This window comes from Petaurus breviceps, unplaced genomic scaffold (genome assembly GCF_028583685.1).
Source record: "Petaurus breviceps papuanus isolate PSGF00001 unplaced genomic scaffold, PetGlider_PUasm1.0 90451, whole genome shotgun sequence".
In the NCBI taxonomy this organism is placed as follows: domain Eukaryota; kingdom Metazoa; phylum Chordata; class Mammalia; order Diprotodontia; family Petauridae; genus Petaurus; species Petaurus breviceps.
This window is the reverse complement of record NW_027187258.1, coordinates 1,083,552-1,091,621: the sequence shown is the minus strand read 5'-3', so window position 1 is coordinate 1,091,621 and position 8,070 is coordinate 1,083,552. Positions and strand designations below refer to the sequence as shown.

General features: G+C 45.5%; 1 pseudogene; it reads right to left on the bottom strand.

Moving 5' to 3' along the window:
• Positions 1 to 1,892: 1,892 nt before the first annotated feature.
• On the bottom strand, positions 1,893 to 2,705 carry LOC138141659 (large ribosomal subunit protein uL29-like; annotated as a pseudogene).
• Positions 2,706 to 8,070: the final 5,365 nt, after the last annotated feature.

The window sequence follows — 8,070 nt, the reverse complement described above, 5'->3', positions numbered from 1 at the left end:
CCTGTCCAAGGGCGGCAAACTCCCACGTCCTGCTCACAGTCCCTGGGTTTCAGCATTGCAGTCTGTCAGGGTGAAAAGCTCTTTCCCCTGTGTCTTCATGCCAGTCTAGCCCAGCCCTCCCCAGGTGCCCTGTCCTCCCACTGGGCCTTCTAGAACAACCCCCCACCCCACCCCCAGCATTAGCCAAATTCCTCTTCATCACACACTCCTGGAAGCCCAGCTCTACGACACTTTACAGTGGTGGTCAACCCATGTCTCATGTGCCCTTCCCACCACAATCCTCCAATTAATCGCCCCCCTCCACGCACACAGACACCCTCCTGAACAAGACCACAGCACATAGGGCCAGGAGGAGAAACATAAACACTCCTTGTTCCCCACTATCATGTCCAGAGCCTCCTGCATTCATTTATTGAGTTCAATGCCTTTTCCTCTCTCCCACAAAGTGGGCCCTCATACTTGGGAATTTCCCAAGTGCATCTGATGGGTGGGACTGGCACCCATCTCTGAGCTCCTTCCCTTACTCTGTTGGAAGTTGGATTTTTTTTCTGACCTAGTTTTGCGTCTCATAAACATCTGTGGGTGAAGGAGACGTGTCTCCATTTCCTTGTGTCCCTTTGTTTGTGGTTGGAGTGTGTGGCTGGGCAGCTGTGACGGGTTCAGCCACACAGAAGAGAATTGGCCAGGCAGCTTTCTTTCTAGCTCTGGGTTTGGTCCATTGCTGGAGAATACTTCTAATGATGAGCCATTTATCCTGTGTTTCTGCAGAAGTGAAAAGAGACCCCCTTGTTTGGAGTTTTCTGTCTGGCCTCCTCTGGCCATTTGAAGTGGTCTTTAATTTCCATTGGTTGTAATGGGGAAGAGTGGAGGGAGAATACCAACCTCATGAGGAGGAAAGGCTTTCTAGGATCCCCAGAGCATGGGCCAGAGAGGAGTAGACAGCTGTGTGCATGTGTGTGGGGGGGATTGGGGGAGGCCATGCCCAATGACAGCCCCAAGAAGCTGCCCCTTTTTGGCTAGGAGATGGGAATGAGGAGAGTACAGACAACCTCTTTCTCCACAGAATTCCCCAGGCTAAAGGAGAATGGTGCTGGGCTGCCATCTTTGTGGTTCTTGGGCAGCTAAAGGAACAAAAATCTAGGGGTGGGGGTGGGAGCAGGAGGAGCACCTCCCCCAGGTATGGATAGCACCAACCCCATTCTCCAACACGCTAAGGGGTTTGGCCCCGGGACAGTCTTTGGAGGACACGGAATGATGGCATCTGAACAAAGACCTTAGTAATGGTGGTGGAACCAGGGACAGACAGACTTTTGCTGGAAGTTCAGGTTGAGCTTTGAGAGATGGCTCATTAGAGACTCTAGCCTAGCTGCTCTCCCCACAGCAAGCTCTAAGCCCTGAAGATGCTCTAGAAAGACCTCCCAGATGCTACCTTCAGAGGTCACCACAGCCAAGCCACCATTTCTATAGCACCCCCAACCACTAATTAGCACAGGGCGCCCATGACCTCTCCCCAGGGCAGCCCATTCCTCTTTGGCACAGCATATGTTGGCACAATTCCCAGATACAGGGTAGGCAAGGAAGAAATGCCTGATGACTGACATCCCAACTCACTACTATGTCATGTCTCAATGCCAGGCTTATGATGTTTTCCCAAATCCTCATTTATTTCCTCTTTCTTCACAGGGACAACTAACTCAGGCTGACCCTGAGAATGCCACACACTCATGACCATGCCCTTGACCACCAACCAGATGGTCCATATTAGACCCCAATGATGACACTCCCACCTCCATCCATGACACTGCTGCCTCCACTGATATTCACCCCCAAACTTCCCACCATGCTTCCCCACCCCACTCCTGGATTTCTTCCCCATGAGTATACCTTCTTAATATATAATGCTAAATGCATTCCTTATTACATCATGCCTTTCTTCTGAATAAAGCACACCTTTCCCATAGTCATATTTTAGTCTCAAGTCTCATCCCACCCAGTCTCAGTGCTAGCCATGAAGTCACAGGTGCCTCCTTGAGTCAGGAGCTCTAGGTCACCTTGCTTGGTACCCAGGTTTTGTGTATTTGTACCCAGATCTCTGAGGTGGGGGGTTTTGCGATTTCCTTTCTTCAATTTTGTCTCTCTTAATTTCTAGGTGCCCCATTGCTTTTCTTTCTCCACCTCTGTAGCCACTGTCTGGTTTCCAGCTTGGGGAATGTACAGAGGTGGTCGTCTCCCTCCCCTTTCCTTTTTTTAAAATAACAATTTGTCTTTTTACTAAGCACCTTCACAAATTATGCCTTAACAGCAAATTTCCGAAGGGGGTACAGGCGTTCCTTCCTCTGCTGTTTTTTGGTCTTCAGGCTTTCCTCATGCTTATTAAGCCTGCGGTGCATGGCACGGGTCTTCTTGGGCTGAAGGTCCAGGGGCTTGTATTTCTTGCCCTTATAGAATTTCCTGAGGTTCTCTTTCTGTGTCTGGTTGATGACAGAACTCGGGCAATAGATTTTCAAGCTACTCGGATCTTAGATAACTTGGATGCAGCTCCTCCAGTGACCTTGGCCACTCTCAATTGGGAAAGTTCCACCTTTAAATCATCTAACTGTTTGAGTAGCTCCTCCTTCTTCTTGCCATGAAGATCCCTGGCCTTAATTTTTGCCATGATCGCAGAAGAGACACACCGCCACCGGCTCCGAGTGGAAAGAGTCCCCTTTCCTTTTCAACTTAAGGCCCTTTTGATTAGATTTGCAAGACTTAGGAAAATAGTTCTTAGCAGCCCCTTTTATGGGCACTCCACCCCTGGCCAGAAGCTTGGCATTTTAAGCCATGGTCCAGAAATCCCAATCACTTTTTCCAGAGGCATATGCTTGACCAGCTATTTTCAATCCCCAAATCTGTCTTTTCTGTAGCCCCTGCTTTCAAACGGCTGCATTGATGAAAATACCACCTGGGCATCAGAGGGCTAAGGTTCCTTGCCAAAAGCTTTGTAGTTTTTAGCAAATGCTTTCTGGATTCCTTCTGGTAGTGTCATGTGTGCCCAGTCCAATGAGCAGTCAGCTGGGCTGCCAGTTCTTGGAAGGTTCTCTCCGTCACGTCTCTCCTGTTGCTCTCAGGTAGGGGGCCCGAAGCATGACTCGGGTGATGACCTCCATTCAGCTCTTCTACCTCTGGCCATACTCAGATGTCCCCCCAGTGGCAGCACCCAGGTAGACATAGTATCAGCCCTGGGATGATGACGAGTACTTCCCTCAGCCACTCAGTACACAAGCATTTATTAAAGGCTTACTAAACGACTAAATATTGGGTCAAGGGCTGAAAGTATAAAGGCAAAAAAAAAATAAAATTAAAATAAAAACACAGTCTCAAGGCACTCCAATTCTAACTGGGGGAGACAACATATGAATAAGCAGGCTCATACAAACTACATACTGAGTCCTAGAAGGTAGGCAAACTGAGAAGGAAAGGCACTAGCAGTGGGGGGAAGAAGGAGGGAGTAGGAATGGCTTCTGGTACAAGGTGGGATTTGAGCTTAGACTGAAAAGAAGCCAGGGAAGCAGAGGGGAAGACAGGAAGAAGGAGCACATGGCAGGCATAGGGGACAGGCAACACAAAAGTAAAGAGGCAGGAAATGTAGGGCTGTGTACTGGGAACAGCCAGGAGGCCATCATCACTGAATCATGTAAGAAAAATTGACAAGAAGGAGGCCGGATGTGAAAGGCTGTGGAAGCCAAAAGAACTTTTTATTTGGTCCTGGAGGCAATAGGGAGTCGTTGGAGTTTCCTGAGTAGGGGGTGAACTTTTGGAAGATTACTCTGGTGGCTAAATGGAGAGTGACCTGCAGTGGGGAGAGACCTGGGGCAGGCAGTAGGTGACCAGGGTCTACACTAGGTGGCTAGCAGTGTCAGAGGACAGGAGGGGAGGGGGCACAATACTCTATCCCCAATATTGGGCAATTTCACTGACTGTACTCTATGCCTAGAATTCTCTCACTCCTCCCCTCCATTTCCTGCCATCCCTGATTTCCTTCAAGTCCCAGCTAGAGTCCTGCTTTCTACAGCCTTTCCCAATTTCCCCTTAATACTAATGCTTTCTTCAGCTGACCCTGTCTGTATCTTGTACATTCGTGACTGTTTTTGTGTTGTCTCCATTAGACTCCTTGAGAGCAGGGACTGGTTTTTATTTTTCTTTGTCTTCCCAGCACTTAGCACAGTAGTCACAGTAGTCACTTAATAAATACTTGTTAATTGATTGTGGACATACTGAATTGAAGATGCTGATGTACATCCCACCAGAGATGTCCAAAAGGCATTGGTGATGCTTAGTGAGATTAGGGCTCAGTATTTTGATCTGGGAAATATCTCCACAGAGATCATTGAACCCACGGGAACTAATAGGTTCAGAAGAATGAGAGTGATGTAGAAGAATGTGAGAATGTACAGAGTGAAAAAAGAAGAGAGCCAAGAGAACCTTGGGGGTACTGCCACTGTTAACAGATCACACAGGAGTAGAACCAGGGGGGAACGAGCCACAAAAACCCAAAGAGAAGAGAACATCCCAGTGGAGATAGTTATGCATAGCATCAAAGGCTGTAGAGAGGTCAAGAAGGATCAGGACTGAGAAAAGGTCATTGGATTTGGTAACGAAGCCTGCCCTGCTCCCACCACACTGAATAACAATCAAGAAATCCAAGGAGAAACTACAGTAAGTAATACGTTCCAATTACAACTTTAGAAGCCTGAGGGCAATAGGAAAGCCAAGCCAGGCACAATCTTTGTGTCTCAGGCACCAAGAACTGAGATGGTCAGATAGCACAGGGGCTGGGGATGGGGAGGGTGACCTTGGAAGGTCCAAGAAACAGCTTTTGACAGTGACCACCAACCATTAACCAACGGTGCTCAGGACCAGGAATTTTGAGGTCCCTAATGTTTTGTCCTAAGATGCTAGAAAGGGCCCTGAAGATCTACTTCTTTGAAGCTCAAAGATACAGGGTGGGGAGAAACCCTAGGGGTGGAGGTAGGCACAAGAACCCAGGGAAAATGGGATGAGAACACACGAGACCAGCCGACTGACCAAAAGGTGCAGCAAGGGGTAGAACCTGGCCTAGCACAAAGCCCCAATTCATGAACTAAGGTTGGAGAGATGAGTTCATATAAAAAATCACTGACCAGAATAAAAAATTATTGCAAATTTAACTCCATAGCAAATACATGCAGATATTCAAGGGAAACAAGATCCATAGGAATATTGAAAAGAAATTAAAAGTAGAATAAAAGCTCTGAAGGAAAGACATAAGAAAGATAAACAGCTTTTAACAGAAAATGGTAAATTTGACCCAAGCAATGAATCCTCTGAAAACTAGAATAGAATAGACCAAATTGACGAAATAGAAATCAATGATTCTATGAGACAAGAAATACTACAAGAAAATCAAAAGACTAAAAAATAGAAGAAAACATAAGATAGCTAATGTCAAAAACAATTGACCCAGAAAAGAGGTCAAGGAGAGATAATATAAGAATCATTGGACTCCCAGAAAACAACGATTTTTAAAAAATTCTGTACTCTACATTTTAAGAAATACTCAATGAAAACTGTCTAGAACCATTAGACCCAGAGGGTAAAGATAGCAAGAATCCACCAATCATCTGCTAAAGGGAAAAGTTCTGGGTGTGTGCCCCAGATTATCCCCTCAAATCCTTCTAGTAACCAGGGGAAAGTAGCAACAGCAGGACATAAGACTGCAAAAGGGAACCTAAAAGTCATGTACAAACTGTCCCAAAGATCAAAGGAGCATCACTGAAAAATTGTATCATACAGCAACCAAAAATAACATCCTGAGACTATGTGTGAATCAGGGGAAGCCATCTAGATGCCATCAGGACTCTGGGTCCTATGATCTCTAAATCTCATGATCAGACCAGGAGATCACCAAATGGTGCTGATAACTTTGATAACATGGCTATGTTAACTTTCAAGTTTCACTAACAAATTTGAGATGACTTTGGCATATTAATGAACTAAGATAAAAATTAGCCTGTTCCCCCCAAAACCCCATAAAATGAGACCCCAAACTCCTGCCCCTTCAGTGATTGTCTGTGTGTGTGTCTCTCTCTGTCCTCTTCCCCATCTCTACCACCCCCTCCCTGTCTCCATGTTGTGTCTCTGTACCCCGCTTTGTGCTTCTTGCCTCTGTACCTTCTGTGATATTGTCCACCCTTTGTGCCTCATTAAAGTGGGACTTCAGCTTCAGTACATGTGCCATAGTGGTCTTTCCTGGTGAGTACCCAAAGAACCAAGCACTCCCACCCCATTTCATAATTTCATAAATCAGTAAGCAAATTCACCAGGAATGGGACAGCCAAAGTCCAGAACTCCCAACTCAAAGGGAAAAAATACTGTCAACATACAGAAAGAATTACCAAGGAATCAGTCAGGGATCACACAAGACCTAGAAGCTTCTACAAAAATCAGAGGAGATCTTGGAGTACAATATTTCAAAAAGCAAAACTGAGCCTAATCATCAATGAAAAAAAGATCCTTCAACAAAATAGAAATATTTGCAACATTCCTACAAAACAAAATAAAACCCAGACTTGAGCAGATTATTTGCTTTGCAATCACTGCAGACAACAGAAATGCCAGGAAAGTAAACCACAACTGAGGTAGGGAAAGTACGGCCCTTTTATTAAGGGGATTTGTTCTGTGAAACTTGAATTCAAGGGGTGGAACTGGAGGACCTAGAGGGTCATATGTGGCCTCGAGGTCATAGCTTCCCCACCTCTGGGCTAAAGTGGGAGTCTTGGAGTGAGTAAGACCTGAGCTGGAACCCTGTCTGCCTCAGATACTTATTGACCTGAGCAGGTCACTTCCCTTTAGACTGCATTTTCCTCATTTGTAAAATGAGGCTATAAAATCAGCACCAATATTTCAGGGCTTTGTGAGAATTAAATGAGTTAAAATATGTGTAACACTTTGTAAACCTTGAAGTGCTATGTAAACGCCAACTATTAAAAATAACAAAGGGACCATTTAGATTTCTTTCTCAAAGCACACCAGGGGACTAGGGTAAGAGCCACACTTAAACAGAAGTGATGGTGAATGAACAGACCTGAAACATCATGGACTAAACCTCAGAAAATCCAGATGGTGAATAGAATGGGAGAGCACATAAAAGGGGAGGGGAGGGAGAAGATAGGAGAGACTTGAAGATGCCCTAATCAAGGCAATGGTCAACAATGAAGGGAAAAGAATTCATGTAGTATCTCAGGAAGAAGGCCTATAGGAGAACGGGTAAGGTGGTAAAGGAAGGGATGGAAACGGGGGAAAGAGAGGGGGAGATCTTGACTCATTTGTGGGAGGGGCTCTCACTAGGGAGCAGGATATTCTGTAACAGGAGAGGAGGACCTTCAATGGGTAAAATCTGCAGAGATCTGGTGCTCAGACAGACCACCACCTCTGACAGCAAACATCCTGCTTCAGGAGAAGGGGAATGAGAGCTCTTGGGAGCAACCGGCATCCAGAAGGGTAGAAAGAGATTGCCTGTCAAATGGGAAAGAAAATAATGGTGGGGAGGGCAAAGTGTAGAAATAGACCCCCACACACAATCAGGGACACAGAGGAATTTCTACCTTGGGCCAATGCTTTTATCTTCTCTATATCCCACCAGAATGAATACTTCTAAGAGTGAGGCAAAAGAGAAAAAGGGAAGGAAGGGGACATGACCTACAAGGCCAAAATACAGAAACTGTATAGAAGAGGGAACCCAAACTAGGCACATTAGGAACTTTAATTCCATGAGGGATACAGAGACTAAAGAAGGAAGAAATAAGTATAAGGACCATGAATCAAAGAGTAAAAGTCTAAGAACAGGCAGAAAGGGCAGAGAATCAATGAGGGGGAAAGGTGTAAAAAAGACAATGAAAACTAGCAAATGGAAGTTAAAGGAGAAAAGAGGAAGAGGGATTTTAATTCTCTTAACTAAGGAGGGAGGGAAGAGAAGAATTCGATTACTAGACAAAAAGAAGAAAGAAAAAAGGAACTACTAAGTTAAGAAAAACTCCAGAACTAGGAAAAGGG